The sequence below is a fragment of the Oryctolagus cuniculus genome, chromosome 3 (genome assembly GCF_964237555.1).
Source record: "Oryctolagus cuniculus chromosome 3, mOryCun1.1, whole genome shotgun sequence".
NCBI classification, from domain to species: Eukaryota; Metazoa; Chordata; class Mammalia; order Lagomorpha; family Leporidae; genus Oryctolagus; species Oryctolagus cuniculus.
This window is the reverse complement of record NC_091434.1, coordinates 55,937,516-55,954,587: the sequence shown is the minus strand read 5'-3', so window position 1 is coordinate 55,954,587 and position 17,072 is coordinate 55,937,516. Positions and strand designations below refer to the sequence as shown.

Here is a 17,072-nt window from a genome sequence, read left to right as displayed (position 1 = left end):
ATCGGGTTACTGAGCTCACCTCCCCTTCCAGTGCCGATGTGTGGACTCGGAGCCCTGGGCGTCCCTGCTCTCCCCACTGGTGTCTGTGTGAAATCCACTCCCCTTCCTGCACTGGTGCCGCCATTCACTTCTAATTTAGGTTCCTTATTGTATTCTACCTTAATATTCCCATCACATCTACCTAAGTCATTCTGTGGCTTCCTTCTTAAATTTTACTAATTCAAATTGAAAATCAGATAGTGAAATACAAAATTAAGGGTCCCTATGTTAGAATAGTGGAGTTCGCAGATGGCAATCTTCTCACAGCATCCTCATATGGTCCCTCCTCCATGCATATGGAACCCTGGTGTATGTATGTGTTTAGGTTTCCTCCTTATAAGGACACAAGTCAGATTGCATCTGGAGCCTTCATAATGATTTATTTTTAACTTGATCATCTTTTTCAAGATCCTATCTCTAAATATATTCACATTATAGGTCCTGGGGATTAAGGCTTCAATATAAATTTGTGGAGACACAATTTGGCCTGTAACACTTTTAATGAAAAATGACTCTGAAGATTTTCTTGTATGTGCCCTTAGTTAAACTGTGTACATATTTCTATTTGGTACCTAACAAGGAGTGGAATAGCTGGGTTACAGGTTATGTTTATCTCAATTTAAGAAGATAATATCAGTCTATTTCCAAGAGTTGTTGTTTCTCCACCTCATTCTTGTTTTCTGTACTATCACTTTTTATAACATTAGAAATTCAGGCATCTGCTGATGGTATTTTACTATTGATTAAATTTGTGCAGTCTTGATAAATTTTTCTGCAGAAACTTTTTATTTAAGGAATACAAACTGAATATATTTCATAATTACAACTTTAGGAATATGGTGATTTTTCCCACAATACCTGCCCTCCCACCCACACTCCTCCCTCTACTTACTCTTCTCTCTACTATTTCCATTCTTATTTTTTACTAAGATTTATTTTCAATTAACTTTATACATATATGATTAACTCTGTGTTAAGTGAAGAATTCAATAACTAGTATGGAGAAACAAATTATTCCTCAATAGTCTAGTCAAGGGCTGTTCAAAGTCATTTCTTCTCAATGTGTCAATATCACTACTATAGATTACACTTTAGGTACTCTATTAGTTCTCACAAGTCAGGGAGAAAATGGTATTTGTCCTTTTGGGACTGGCTTATTTCACTAAGTATGATGTTTTCCAGTTTTTTTGTGGCAAACAACCAGATTTAGTTTTTTTTTTTCTTTTTTTAAAGCTGAGTATTATTCCATGGTGTACATATCTGTAATTTCTTTATCCAGTTTGCTATTGACAGGCATTTTAGGTTGATTCCATATCTTAGCTATTATTTTTTAATATTTATTTTATTTATTTGAAAGAATTACAGAGAGAAGAAGAGACAGAGAGAAAAGGTCTTCCATCCACTGGTTCACTCCCCAGATGGCCACAATGGCTGGAGCTGTGCTGATTCAAAGCCAGGAGCCAGGAGCCAGGAGCTTCTTCCGGGTCTCCCACATGGGTGCAGGGGCCCAAGGACTTGGGCCATCTTCTACTGCTATCCCAGGCCATAGCAGAGAGCTGGATCAGAAGAGGAGTAGTTGGGACTAGAACTGGTGCCCATATGGGATGCTGGCGCTTAAGACCAGGGCTTTAACCTGCTGCACCACAGTGCCAGCCCAATTCCATATCTTAGCTATTATTAATTGAGTTACAGCAAACATGGAAGTACAGATAATTCTTTCATATGTGGATTTCATTTTCCTTGGGTAAATTCCCAGGAGTGAGATGGCTGGGTCGTATGGTAGGTCTATTCAGATTTCTGAGATATCTCCATATTGTCTTCCATAGTGGCTGCATCAGTTTACATTCCCACCAACAGTGGATTAGGGTACATTTTCCTCTACATCCTCACCTGCGTTTGTTGTTTATTGCTTTCTGTATGAGAGCTGTTCTAAAGGGGGGTAGGGGCAGCATGTGTGTGTGAAAACTCATTGTGGTCTTGATTTGCATTCCATGATGGCTAGTGATCCTGAACATTTTTTCATGTGTCTGTTGGCCATTTGGATTTCCTCTTTAAAAATAATGCCTGCTTAAGACCCTTGCCCATTTCTTAACTAGATTTTTTTGTTGTTGTTGAGTTTCTTGATCTCTTTATAAATTCTGGTAATTAATCCTTTATCAATTGCATGGTTTGCAAATAATTTCTCCCATTCTGTCAGTTGTCTCTTCCCTTTGCTGAGTGTTTCTTTTTCAATACAGAAGCTTCTCAATTCGTTGTAATCCCATTGGTCAATTTGGGCTTTGATTGCCTGTGCCTCGGGTCTTTTCCAAGAAATTTTTGCATGTGCCAAAGTCTTTCTGGGTTTCCCCAATGTTCTCTGATAATTTGATGGTATCAGGTCATAGATTTTAGTCTATAGTCCATTTTGAATGGATTTTTGTGTAAGGCATAAGTATGAAATTTGCTTCATAATTCTGCATGTGGAGATCCAGTATTCACAGCACATTTGTTGAAGAGACTGTCCTTGTTCCAGGGATTGATTTTAGCTCCTCTGTCAAAGATAAGTTGGCTTGGGTGCATGGATTGATTTCTGGCATTTCTATTCTGTTCCATTGGTCTATTCATCTGTTTTTGTACCAGTACCAGGTGTTTTGATCATAACTACCTTGTAGTATGCCTTAAAATCTGGTATTGTGATACCTCCAGCTTTGTTTTGTTGTATAAGGTTGTTTTAACTATTTGTGATCTCCTGTGTTTCCATATGAGTTCATTTTTTTTTGACATGCAGAGTTAGACAGTGAGAGAGAGAGACAGAAAGAGAGGTCTTCATTCCATTGGTTCACCCCCCAAATGGCTGTGATGGCTGGTGTGCTGCACCGATCCGAAGCCAGGAGCCAGGTGCTTCCTCCTGGTCTCCCATGCGGGTGCAGGGCCCAAGCACTTGGGCCATCCTCCACTGCCTTCCCGGGCCACAGCAGAGAGCAGGACTGGAAGAGGAGCAACCGGGGCAGAATTCAGTGCCCAACCGGGACCTGGGGCATGAATTTAATTTTTTTTGTATAAGGAAGAATGTCCTTGGTATTTTGATTGATATCACATTTAATCTCTAGATTGCTTTTGGTAGCATGGACATTTTGATGATATTGATTCTTCCAATCCATGAACATGGAAAATTTTTCTATATTTTATGTCTTCTACTTATTTCATTAATATTTTGTAATTTTCATTGTAGAGGTCTTTGATGTCCTTGGTTAAATTTATTGCAAGGTATTTGATATTTTTATAGCTATTATGAATGAGATTGATCTTATAAGTTCTTTCTCAGCAGTGGTATTGTCTGCATATACAAAGACTGTTGATTTTTGTGTGTTGATTTTATATCCAACCACATTACCAAACTGTTCTATAAGTTTCAATAGTCTCTTAGTGGAGTCTTCTGGAGCTCCTATTTATAGGATCGTGTCATCTGCAAATAAGGATAATAATCATATCAATGGTGAGAATGGGCATCCTTGTCTGGTTCCAGATCTCAGTGGGAATGGTTCAAACTTGGACAGGTCAACCACATAGAAAATCAGCAAGGAAACAACAGAGCTAATTAGCACTGTAGACCAAATGGACCCAACAGATATCTACAGTACTTTCCATCCTACAGTTGCAGAATACACATTCTGCTCACCAATGCATGAATTTTCTCTAGTATTGGCCACATGCTAGGCCATAAAGCAAGCCTCAGCAAATTAAAAAAAATCAAAATCATATTATACATCTTCTCACACCACAATGGAATGAAGCTAGGAATCAATAACGCAGGAATCTCTAAAACATATGCAAACACATGAAGACTGAACAACATACTCCTGAACAGTGAGTCATTCAAGAAATCAAAAGAGAAATAAAAAAAATTCTGTAAACAAATTAAGATGACAATACAACATATCAAAACTTATGGGATTCAGCAAAAGCATTGTTACGAGGAAAGTTTATAGCAACCAGTGCCTAAATCAAGAAATTGGAAAGGCACCATTTAAATGAGCTATCAATGCATTTCAAGGACCTAGTAAAATAGCAGATCCTGGTACAAACCAAACCCAAAACCAGTAGGAGAAAAGAAATAATTAAAATTAGAGAAGAAATAAATGAAACCAAAAAGAAATATACAAAAGATCAGCAGAACAGTGAGCTTGTGTTTTGAAAAAAATAAAATAATTGACATGCCATTAGCCCAACTAACCAAAAAAAAAAAAAAAAAAAGAAGAGAGAAGACACAATTCAATAAAGTTATTGATGAAAAAGGAAATCTAACAGCAGACACCATAGAAATAAAAAGAATCATCAGAAGTTACTACAAAGAGCTGTGTGCCAACAAACCAGGAAACCTAGAAATGAGCAGATTCCTGGACACATACAACCTGCCAAAATTGAGCCATGAAGACATAGAAAACCTAAACAGATCAATAATGAAGGCTGAAATTGAATCAATAACAAAGACCCTGCCAAGAAAGAAAAGTCCAGGACCAGATGGCTTTACTGATGAATTCTATCAGACATTTAAAGAACTAACTATAGTTCTTCTCAAGCTATTCAAAACAATTGAAAGGGAAGTAACCATCCAAAAGAAAACAAATGACATTCTTAGCTACCAAAAGTACACTGAAGATGGCTTATAGGAACAAAGATTCATTGCTTTATTTCTGAGAGAAACTGAAGATTAGTGTAGAATTCCAACAATCAAGTTATTTAAATAAATGGACAAGTGAGATATATGGGACTAAATTGATACATAACAGAATTTTTTCAGATGTTGTTTTCTTAGATAATTTACCAAGAATGATTAAATTTATTAAGGGAAAGAGGAAGTTAGAAGAAACGGCATTTGCAAAGACCCAGGAATAAGGAAAAACATTAAGACTAAAGGGATTGCAGTTGTTAGGAATGGCTAGCAATGACCTGAAGGAGATAAAAACAGTGATCATTTCTCGAGCACTACATGCCAGATCTTGCTTTTAAGACCTCTTTTTGTAAATTTCCTCAGCTATTTTCAGAATAACCCTGGAGGTTGATGCAACATATTATACTTAATAAAATCATTGTACTTGAGCCAAATTGCTTTTCACTTATTACCTAGTAACTTTAGCGAAGTAATTTGCTCTCTATGCCTTAGTATTTTTCATCTGTAGACTAAGTATGATGCTAGAACATCTGTTTATAGTTAGAATATGAGGATTACATAAATGAACAGATGTGAAGAATTTACAATAGTGATGGGAAGCACTTAAAATAACGCTTGGCACATAGTAAACGCATTAGATATTAAACACTTTTTAGTTACTAATAATATTATTTTATGCACTTTATATTTGCAAGAACTATCCACGTGATTATTTGATAAACAAGTCAGGACATATCAGGACTCTGCTCACAAAGAACATGAACCAAATTCTGGGCCCTCATAATCTACTTCTCCTTCCTCTACCCATAGGGGCCTTCATGTCCATCAGGCTGTTTGTCAAATACTCTTCAGAACACTAACTCTCAGAAATCCCTCTAACATGAAAACCTTCCTACAGATGGACTCATAATTCATAACCTGATTTGTTTCAAGTTTCCTATGAAAGAGGGGGATTTCAAGCAGACAGGCAGGAAATGTATGTCATATATTAAGGATTTTCTATTTAAACAACTAGATCTCCAATCGGATTGGCCTTTCCATCTTTAGCAACTGGACAATAGCACAGCATATATAAAATGACTTTTTCTAGAAATGGGACAACAGCAGATAACTGTGATCCCTAAAGGGATAAAATACATGAAATGAAAAGTCAGATTACCATCACTCTCTGTCCAGGGAAATATCCAAACCAAGGGTCAAGGGTGAAGCATTCAATCAGAATTTAGTAGAAATTATATGTTGAGATGATAGAAGTCCGAATTTAGGGAAGCTGAGGTGGCTGGAAATGGAGAGGAAGAGTAACGAGGATGAGGGAATTATGCGGCAAAAGAAATTTAGAGGTTTTCACAGGGCAGGCGTAAGTATCACATTTCTAGTCTGAACTTCTAGTCATTTGTGGAAAAATGAATCAGATTTATAAGCTCAACAACTCCTGAACCTCATACAGGATAGGCTATGCTTGAATTCCAATCAACCAGTCATTGCAGAAGACAGCATGGCAAAAGATACATTCCTTAATAATAGAACTAAACTAGCCATTCTTCATAGCATATTTTGACCTCTTTAACAAAGCTTAAGCAGGCCTGTAAAATATCTAACTAATCTCCTGTAATTTAACTGTCTGGCATAATAGAAAACAGCGGTCATCAAACGAAGATAAGATCCAAACCATCAATAGCATAACTTTATAGTATCAGTCTGTTCAGGATGCCATAACAATATGCTACAGCCTGAGTGGCTCTAACATCATATATTTTTTTACTGTTCTGGAGGCTAGAGGTCTATTTCCAAAATACCTGTGGGCTGGGCACATGGTGCAGCAGTTAAGATGGGGTTTCAGAAACCAGTACCCATATCATAGCGCCTGGATTCAAGTTCTGGTTCTGCTCTCTACTTCAGCTTCCTGTGAGTATAGAGTCTGAGAGGCAGCAAGTGATGTCTCAAGTAGTTTGGGTGCTTGCCATCTATTATGGGAGATCTGGATTGAGTTCTCAGCTCCTTCGTGTCTTGTAGACACCTGCCTTGCTGTGTTTTCACATGTACATGGGAAACAAAATAACTCTAATGTGTTTCCTCTTTTTATCATGACATTAGTCCTAGCTATTTAGGGCCCTACCCTAACAAATTGATATAGTCTTTTATCCTTATAGGACTCCATTCTAAATATCTTCAAACTGTGGATTAGAGCTTCAAGTACAAATTTTAGGAAGAAAAATTGAGTTCATAACAGCATGCGATGTCCAAAACCCAATGATAACATTGCCCAGATGGAGAGGTGTAGCTTATTAAGCGAAAAACATTAGCAAATGAATCAGACCGAGAAATGACAGATATGATGTAACTAGCAGGCAACAATGTTTAAAATGCTACTTGCATGCATTCAATTAAAAATATAAAGAAAATGAAAAATTAGAAGAAATCCAATAACTTTGGATCTCTAGAAAATGAATAATAAATTATCTCAAATGATAATTATCTTGAGTAAGACTAAGAGATTATGCACTGCCAGAGAAACTTTAAAAATATAGAAAAATATAGCAAACATTATTCAAAAGCAAATATGGACACAAAATAACTGGTAAAAAGACCATAAGAGAGCCGGCACCGCGGCTCACTAGGCTAATCCTCCACCTTGCGACGCCGGCACACCGGGTTCTAGTCCCGGTCGGGGCGCCGGATTCTGTCCCGGTTGCCCCTCTTCCAGGCCAGCTCTCTGCTATGGCCAGGGAGTGCAGTGGAGGATGGCCCAGGTGCTTGGGCCCTGCACCCCCTGGGAGACCAGGAAAAGCACCTGGATCCTGGCTCCTGCCATCGGATCAGCGCAGTGCGCCGGCTGCAGCGGCAGCCATTGGAGGGTGAACCAACGGCAAAGGAAGACCTTTCTCTCTCTCTCTCTCTCACTGTCCACTCTGCCTGTCGAAAAAAAAAAAAAAAGACCATAAGAAAGAGAAAGAGAGATAGAAAAAAACACTAGAGCTCTAGGACAATACAACTTGGTCTAATTTATGGGTTATAAGAATAACAAATGACAAATGAGATGATGGGGGACCAGTATTGTGGCCCAGCAATAATAAAATAATAAAATTATTAATAATAAAATTAAGCTGCTCCTGAAATAACAGTATCCCATCTAAGCACCAGTTCCAGTCTTAGCTGCTCACTTCTGATCCAGCTCCCTGCAAATTGCACATGGAAAAGCAAAATATGGCCCTAGTTCATGGGTCCCTGCCACCCACATGGGAGACCAGATGAAATTCCTGGTTCTTGGCTTTGGCCTGGCCCAGCTCTGGCTGTTGCAGCCATCTGGGGTGTGAACCAGCAGATAGGAAGATCTCATTCTCTCTCTGTAACTCTGCTTTTCAAATAAATAAATAAATCTTTAAAATAAAGCAAACAGAAAAAGAGATGGTAAGCCATAAAAAATTTCAAGAAAAAAATTGTAAAGAATTTACAATTTTTAATACATTAGATTCTCAGGGTCACAATAAAAGCATGATAATTACTGCAACACAATTCCCATCCATTCTTATGTTAATGTGATATTAATACAAAGATAACAGATTCATGTACTTCACAGATGCAATTCTAAAATAATGGTAATTACCTTTGACTATTTTCTAAATTGTTTTATTTTTAAAATTTATTTAATTACATTTTTATTTATATAAAAGAAACAAACTTCATGTATTTCATATATACAGTTTGAAGAGCATAATGATACTTCTCAGTCCTCAAAAGAAAAAAGTCATATATTTTCCTGATTTGTGGTAACTAATATATAGAGTCCTAAATATGTAATGTATCTGATTGAAATTGATGTTTTGAGTTTTGATTGTGATTTACAGCCCTTGTCTCAACTCTTGAGGAACAGTGATTTTTTTACTTACTACTTGGATAATTCTTTATTTTAGGAAGACCTTAGCTTATTATTATAAAGTAAATTGGAAATATAGCTATGTAAAAATTAAAAAGCAAATAAAATTGGATGACTGAAAGTATCTAAATTATTTGAATACTATGAATTAACACATTCAAAAATTAAAATCCCCTGTGGAGTTAAAACAAATGTAATCACAAATACTAATAATCATATATAAATAGCTAAAATAACATTGGAAAAGAACAAATATTAAAAGCAGGAAAAGCAAAAAAAGTGTTTTATATTGGAATAAAGTTATGCATTAATAGGCTCTTCAATAGACATTATGGATTAAGAAAAGAATCAAACAATATAAATGAAATGCAGTAGTCAAAAGAGAGAGAGAAAAAATGTAAAACCATAATTTTGTATTCAGTAAAAAAAATCCTAAAAAAAGGAAGGCAAAATTAAAGTCTGTTTTCAACAAATAAAATGTAATTAAGTTTACTTATAGCAGGGTTGTGCTGTACAAAACACTGGAGAATGTTCCTCTAGTACACAGGAAAACACTTTGAGGTGGAATCTTGCAGCTGTATGACTTAAAAAAGTCATAAAATACCAACAGTGTCAAAAAATAAAGTTTCTGTTATAGATTCCTTCAATTATTTAATTAGAATCTATTAAAAACAGCAAATTGAATCCAAAAAAACATAATAAGAAAAAATAACTAGATTCAAAAAATCATTAAAAGTGAATAATTGTTATGAACTCTATGCCAATAATTTGACAACATGAATAAAATTAAAAATAAAAGCAATTGTTGAAAGATACATATTAACAAAATTGATTCTAGAGGAATTGGACAGATTGATTAACTCTCTATTTTACTTTATACATTTTTTAAAGATTTATTTATTTATTTGAAAAGCAGAGTTACAGAGATGTAGAGGCAGAGAGAGAGAGAGAGAAAGAGAGGTTTTCCATCTGCTGGTTCACTCCACCAAATGGCCACAATGTCTGGAGCTGTACTGATCTAAGCCAGGAACCAAGAGCTTTTTCTGGATCTCCCAGGGGCCAAAACACTTGGGCCATCTTATATGGCTTTCCCAGGTGATAGCAAGAGGCTGGATCAGAAGTGGATCAGCTGAGACTCGAACTGGCACCCATATGGGTTGCTGGCACTGCAGGCTGCAGCTTTACTCACTATGCCACAGTGCTAGCACCTATCTCTCTATTAATAAATTTCAAGCTGTAATTAATAATTTTCCCCAATAGAAATCTCAGGTTAATTCTCTCAAACAATTAAGGAATAAATAATATTAAAGTATTGCAAACAAAACAAAGGGGAGAAGACAGAGTTCACATCACTAAATAAGGCTCTATTTATACTAACAGACATATTAAACAGAGATACTGCACAGAAATTAAAAATCCCCAATAAATGTAGATGTAGAATTTATTTCAAAATGTGAGTAGTGGACAATGCACTAAAAAGAAGCTGTCTTATCTGTGAAAGATAGGCAGCTTAACATTTTAAACTAATCAAATATTTGAGTGGTTGAAAATATTCATAATGTATTGATTAAAATATTCAGAAAATAAAAGGCCTCCCCTAGTTTGATAATATGTATCTCTAAATCTATATGAGCATCAAACTTCATGGAGAGGCATAGGATAAGGAAACTAAATATATCAGTTCTCACTGCTTTCATTCAGTGGTATCCTGGAGGTCATCCTAGTGAAAAAGTAAAGTCAGGGATTTAGGAGTTAAGAATTAAAACTGTCTTTATTCTTGGGCAAATGATCACATATATTAAAAAAAATCCTAAGAAATACGTAAACATAACTCTGGCAATAATAGTTAATTTAGATCACCAAATATGAGTCTGTTTCTTAAGATTTTTTAAATTTATTTATTTGAGAGGTAGAGTTACAGACAGAGGGAGAGACAGAGAGAAATGTCTTCTGTCTATTGGTTCAGTCCCCAAATGGCTGCAACGGCCAGAGCTGTACTGATCTGAAGCCAGGAGCCAGGAGCTTCTTCCAGGTCTCCCATGTGCAGTGGCCCAGGGACTTGGGCCAACTTCTATTGTTTCCCCAGGCCATAGCAGAGATGGTTCGGAAGAGGAGCAGCCGGGACTAGAACTGGCACCCATATGGAATGCTGTCGCTGCAGGTGGAGGATTAACCTACTGTGCCACTGCACTGGCCCCTATGAGTCTTTTTATACTTCTATAAATTAACAATGAGGGGCGGGCACTGTGACACAATAGGTTAATCCTCTGCCTGTCGTGTAGGAATCCCATTTGGGTGTCATTCTAGTCCTGGCTGCTCCTCTTCCAATCCAGCTCTCTGCTGTGGCCTGGGAAAGCAGTAGAAGATGGCCCAAGTCCTTTGGCCCCTGCACCCACGTGGAAGACCCGGAAGAAGCTCCTGGCTCCTGGCTTCATATCGGCACAGCTCTGGCCCTTGTGGCCATTTGAGGAGTGAACCATCAGATGGAAGATCTTTCTCTCTGTCTCTTCCTCTCTCTTCTGTCTCCTCTGTCTGTAACTCTGAAATCGGAGAAGACCCCCTAAAATTTACACTGAAATGTGGCCCCTTAAAGTTCCCTGGAAATGCTATCTGGGGCGCCACATGTGCTACCGGAATTTGGGGTGCCTTACGATTTCACCACAGACTTATTACTAAATCCCCAATATTAATAAGCCCAAGAGGGTTCTTGCCTAATATTTAGAGAAGAATTCTAAATACCGGCACAGATAAACGAGGCAGCATGGTACATTTTACGCTTTTATTTAGTGAGAAAGATGCATAGGAGAGTGAGAGCTTTATTTAAGAGAGAGAAGTGAATGGGGGTTCATACCGAGCACCAGGAACCAGCCATGTGGAAGAGCATCTAGGCCAGGAAGCTTAGAGCACATGGCCTGAAGGCCACACACCCTGGAGGCGCTGGGCTACATCAAGCCCTCTCCAGAAAAGAGGCCAGGGAAGAAGAGCAGACCAGGCCACAGCATGTCCCGGCTTTAAACCCACTTCCAAAGGGGAGTGGTTAATTAACTTGATTGGTTGGTGGGCACCCAGGTGTGGCCAGGTAGGGGAATGAGGCCACTCAGGGGCATGGCAAAGGCGTGGTCTTCCAGTTCACAAATCTAGCAATTTTAACCTGTATGCCTGCCTACTTCAACTCTACCTCTCAAATAAATGAAGAAGGAAAAAAAAAAATGAAAGGAAGGAAGGAAGGAAGGAAGGAAGGAAGGAAGGAAGGAAGGAAGGAAAGAAGGAAGGAAGGATAATTGGATATGAAATGTAAAAAATTCTATTTACACTAGCATTAACACACTTGGGATCTTTGAAACAAACTTTTAAAATATATATGAGAAATATGGTCACTAAAACTGAAGAGCATGTTGAGTAAAATTACATACCAAGTTCATATTTGGTGTTCTTAATATTATCTTAATCATACACATAGTCTTTTATTTTTTAAGGAGTTTTATTAACATTAGACTCTCTGGGTCACAAGAAATGCATGGTAATTACTACAGTACAATTCCCATCAATTCTTATATTAATGTAGTATTAATACAAAGACAATGTTCAATGTAGTTCACAGATACAATTCTAAGGATATAATGATGTTCCCTCTTTCCCAGTTCATTTCCTTTCTTTTTATTTTTTTCTTTCCTCCCACTAATTTAGGGTTTGGTTTGTTCTTTCATCTAGATCCTTGAGATGTAGTGTTAGAATATTTATTTAATGCCCTTCCAATTTTTTGATGTAGGCGCTTGTTGCTATGAAATTTCCTTGAATACTGCATTTGCTGTATCTAATAAACTTTGATATGTTGTCTTTTTACTTTTTACTTTCATTCATTTTGAGATGTTTTTAATTTCCCTTTTGATTTCTTCTATGACCACTGTTCATCCAGGAGAACATTGCTCAACTTCCATGTGTCTGTAGATTTTCTAGAGTTTATTGTTTTGCTAACTATCAGCTTCATTCCATTGTAGTCAGAAAAGATACATAGTATGATTTCAATTTTTTTAATTTGTTGAGATTTTTTATGGGTCAGTATACAATCTGTCCTAGAGGATATTATATGCACTGGTGAAAAGAATGTGTATCTCAAAGCTGTGAGATGAAATGTTCTGTAGATATCTATTAGGTCCATTTAGTCTATAATGTATTTATTTATTTATTTATTTATTTATTTTTTGTCTAGTTGATCTGTCCATTGGTGAAATTGTGGTGTTGAAATTCATAATATTATTGTATTGGAGCCTATGTTTCACTTTAGATCTATTAATATTTGTTTCAGCATATATATTTTATAGTAGTCACATATTCTGAGTTGATCCTTAATCATTATATTATGAATTTATTTGTCTCTTTTAAATGTTTTTACTTTAAATTTTAGGTTATCTAACATGAGTTTAGCTACTTCTGCTCATAACATAAACTATCTTTTTCCATCCTTTCTCTTTCGGGCTGTGTATATCTTTCTTAGTAAAGCTTATTTCTTGTAGGCAGAATATAGATAGGCAGAATACAGATTTTTTGTCCATTCATCCAGTCTGTATTTTTTAATTGGGAATTTAGTCCATTAAATTCAAGATAATATAGTCCATTTACATTCAAGGTTATTATTAATAAATAAAGACTTGGTATTTCCATTTTTCCTGGAACATTCCTATTATTTGTTTTGGATCTCCTTTGTTCTGTTACTAGTAGGTTTTCTTCCTTCACATTCTTTCATAATGCTAAATGTCTCTCTGTGTTTCTATGTGTATTATGTACTTATGTATCTTTTCCTAAGTCTGGTTTGGTAGTGAAAATTATTATTATTATTTTTTTTTTTGACAAGCAGGGTTAGACAGTGAGAGAGACAGAGAGAAAGGTCTTCCTTTTTACGTTGGTTCACCCCCCAAATGGCTGCCATGGCTGGCGTGCTGCACTGATCCAAAGCCAGGAGCCAGGTGCTTCCTCCTGGTCTCCCATGCTGGTGCAGCGCCTAAGAACTTGGGCCATCCTCCACTGCCTTCCCAGGCCACAGCGGAGAGCTGGACTGGAAGAGGAGCAACTGGGACAGAATCCAGCACCTCGACTGGGACTAGAACCCGGGTTGCAGGTGCTGCAGGCAGAGGATTAGCCAAGTGAGCCCCTGCACCAGCCAATAGTGACAAATTATTTTAATTGTTGTTTGTTTTGGAAAATCTTTTTATCACCCTGATTTATGAATGACAGTTTCACTGGGTATAGTATTCTGGATTGGACTTTTTTTTTTTTTTTAGAACGTTGGCTGTGTATCTCCATTCTCTCCTGGTCTATAGGATTTCTGTTAAGAGATATGCTGTTAACCTGATGGAAGATCCTTTAACTGTGTTCTGGCATTTCTTGCTTTTATATTTTAGAAGATTCTGTTTATGGTTTACTTCTGAATGTTTGACTATAATGTGTTATGGTGAGGAGGTGAGGCTCTTTTCTGATCATGTCTATTTGTGGTTCTTTGTACTTCCTCTATTTATATCCCATATATTTTTCCAAATTGGGTAATTTTTCTACTGTTATTTCACTGAATAGATTTTCTAAGTCATTCTTTTCTTTCATACCTGCAGGGAACTTGTAAATCTCATATAATTGTTTATTCAATGGTATCCCATAGATCCTGAACAGTTTTCAGTATTTCTAATTTTTTCTTTTTCTTTTTCTTATTTCTTTTTTTTTTTTTTTTTTGGATCTGGCAAGCTATTTCAAAAGACCTGTCTTAGAGATCAGATATTCTTTCTTCTGCCTCACTGAATCTGTTCTTAAGATTTTCCACTGTATTTTTACTTGACTTATTGAATATTTCACTTATAATATTTCTGCTAGTTTTTCATTAAGATCTCCATCTCTTTGCAGAATTTCTCATCTGTATCATGTATGGATTTTTCTTATTTCATGTAACTGCTTCTGTGTATTCTCAAGTAACCTTGCAATCAATTCATTTTTTAAAATTCCTTTTCAGGTATATCATCAATTTCCCCTTCTTCAGAGTCCAAGATTAATCTATTAGTATGTTCCTTTTAGGGAGTCATATTGCCTTCCATATTCATGCTTTTTGTGTCTCTACATTGTTTTATTTACACATCTGGGGAATCACTTGTTATCTCCTATGGGGGGTGAGTTTTTATTTTATTATTTTTTAATGAAGGCTTTGTTCTTAGAATTGTGTCTCTCTGGATCTGTGGAGTGCTTGCGAATTGTGCTGGAGTTTTAGGTTTGTGGCTGGCCACCATTTATGGGTGGAATAAGAGTTCAGAGTGACACCCAAGTTTTGCATGGTATAGCACCTCTGACTTCAGTCAGTTAGGGGAGATATTGAAGCTGTTTAGTGTTAACACAATCCCAGCCCTTCTCTGTGCCAAGCTGAACCAGCTGATTTATGGAGCTTGAGTACTCCACTGACCCAGGCACACACACCATACAGAACACCAACCCACTTTATGGTGTGTCCCTCTGAGAGACGTGTTCCCAGCACAAGGGAAACTCTGACTTTCTGTACTCAGACTGCACACGTGCACAGGAACCCAGCTAGAAACCATGTCCCTCTCATCTCCATGGCCTATGCCCAGATCTCTCACAATCACAATGTGCATGGGGTTCATGAGCTTCCCAGCATTCCCTGATTCTGGGCAGAGCTCAGCTGCAGCTCCACCTCAGCAAATGGGAGACTGGAGCTTTGGTGGGGAGAGGGTGGGAAAGTAACATGGTCTCCCTCATAGAGGAAGGTATCTGTTCAACCTACCACCAGTTCTCCAGGGAAGACTCAGAGCCGGTGAGCTGCGTGAATTCTTCCTCAGTCCAATCTGCTGATGTCATAGGTCCCAGCAGCTCCTCTCGCCTTGTCTGGGAAGACGGTGCTTCCCAGCTGAGAACGAGCTGTGAATAATTAGGAGTTGTACACTGCCAGTGACTATGTGTCTGTCCCCTCTCCTAACTGCTCCATGGAGTCTTTGTACTGTTCTTGCCATTCTCCAATGAAAATTTCTCTCAATCAACCTCCTAGGAATATGGTCCTTCCTTTGCTTTTCCGGTGTCTGTAACTGAAGTCAGTGTGAATTCTCCATATTAAGGATCTTGGATCTCTAGCGTACCGCTTCTTAATGTTAGTCTGACCTTTTTCAGTAATGTCTCCCAGCTATGTGCACATACTAATTTATACCTTCAGCATTATCTGCATCAAATTCTTAGCAGTCATTTTTGAAGAAAATGACAAGGCAATCTTAAACGTATGGGGAAATGCAAAAGACTTAGAAAGCCTTAACAAAGATACTAGTGACATAGTAACCCAGATAACATGGGCTTGCCATAAGAAAAAGTATATAGATCAATGAAACAGAATAGAAAATTAACAACTGTATGTATTCCATATGTGGATCGATATCCACATGTGTAGATGTTTGTATATTCAACTTATTCTTGACAAAATGCCAAGGCAGCCTCTAAAATGACTCACAATGATCCTTGTGTTATGGTATGTACAGTCTTGCATAATTTTATATTTGAGTAATTTCCTTCTAAACAATTGAAATTTGGAATGTTGAAGGGATGTTTACATTATAAAAAGATATTTTTTCTGCCAATATACTTCCTCTCTAGCTTGCTTTGATTGGGCGTGCTGCTCTGTTGAAGACGGCCACATGACTAGACACTGGAGAGAGCCTCTGACCAAGAGCCAGCAAGGAATTTGTGTTCTCTGTCCAAGAACTTGAAGGAAACAATCTGACAAACAACCACAATTGTGAAAGTAGAAGTGACTCATTCTGCAGTTGAATCTTGAGGTTACTTTATCTCTAGACAACACCTTGATTTTAATCTTATAACAAATACTGAAACTGCTAAGCTGTCCTCAGTTCCTGAACTATAGAAATCGCAAAAGGCTATGTGTATTGCTTTAAAAGTTGTATTTTGGGAAACTACAATAAAAAATCACAAGAATTTACAAGGAAAGCCCCTGTCACTTTTGTACTCTCACTCTCATACAAGGATAACTAATATCATAATTTCAAGATTCAGAAATAAATTTCATCAGAGTTCATACTTTTGAATTTCATATAAATGGATGACTCAGTCTATATATTTACTTTGTATCTGGTTACTACATTTCAAATTTTATTTAGGAAATTTGTCATTAATGATTTTAAAAAAATGCATCTATTGTGTGGCCAGAACTAATTTTTATTTATTTGAATCTTCATGGACATTTGGCATATGTCTAGTTTTCCTCAGACCTTGAAAACAGTGCTACTATGAACATCGTACCACATGTTATTTGATTAACAAGTATACTCATTTCTTCTAGGCATATTATTCATCTGCTTTTTAAAAATATTTCTTTTATTGATTTGAAATTCAGAGCAAGAGAGACAGAGAGGAAAAGAGATATCTTTAACCCACTGGGTCACTCCCCAAGTTCCCACAACAGGCAGCCACTGCTGAAGCAGGCCTAAGTCCAGAGCTGAGAACTCCACCTTGGTC

At 37.1% G+C, this 17,072-nt stretch overlaps 1 long non-coding RNA gene across 1 annotated transcript in view; it reads left to right on the top strand.

Annotated features, from left to right (window-relative positions):
* LOC138848962 (uncharacterized) overlaps positions 1-16,506 on the top strand; it is a 115,675-nt gene extending 99,169 nt beyond the window's left edge. The window contains exon 5 of the long non-coding RNA XR_011387207.1: positions 16,194-16,506. This is a non-coding gene — a long non-coding RNA (uncharacterized lncRNA). The remainder of the gene's footprint in view (positions 1-16,193) is intronic.
* Positions 16,507-17,072: the final 566 nt, after the last annotated feature.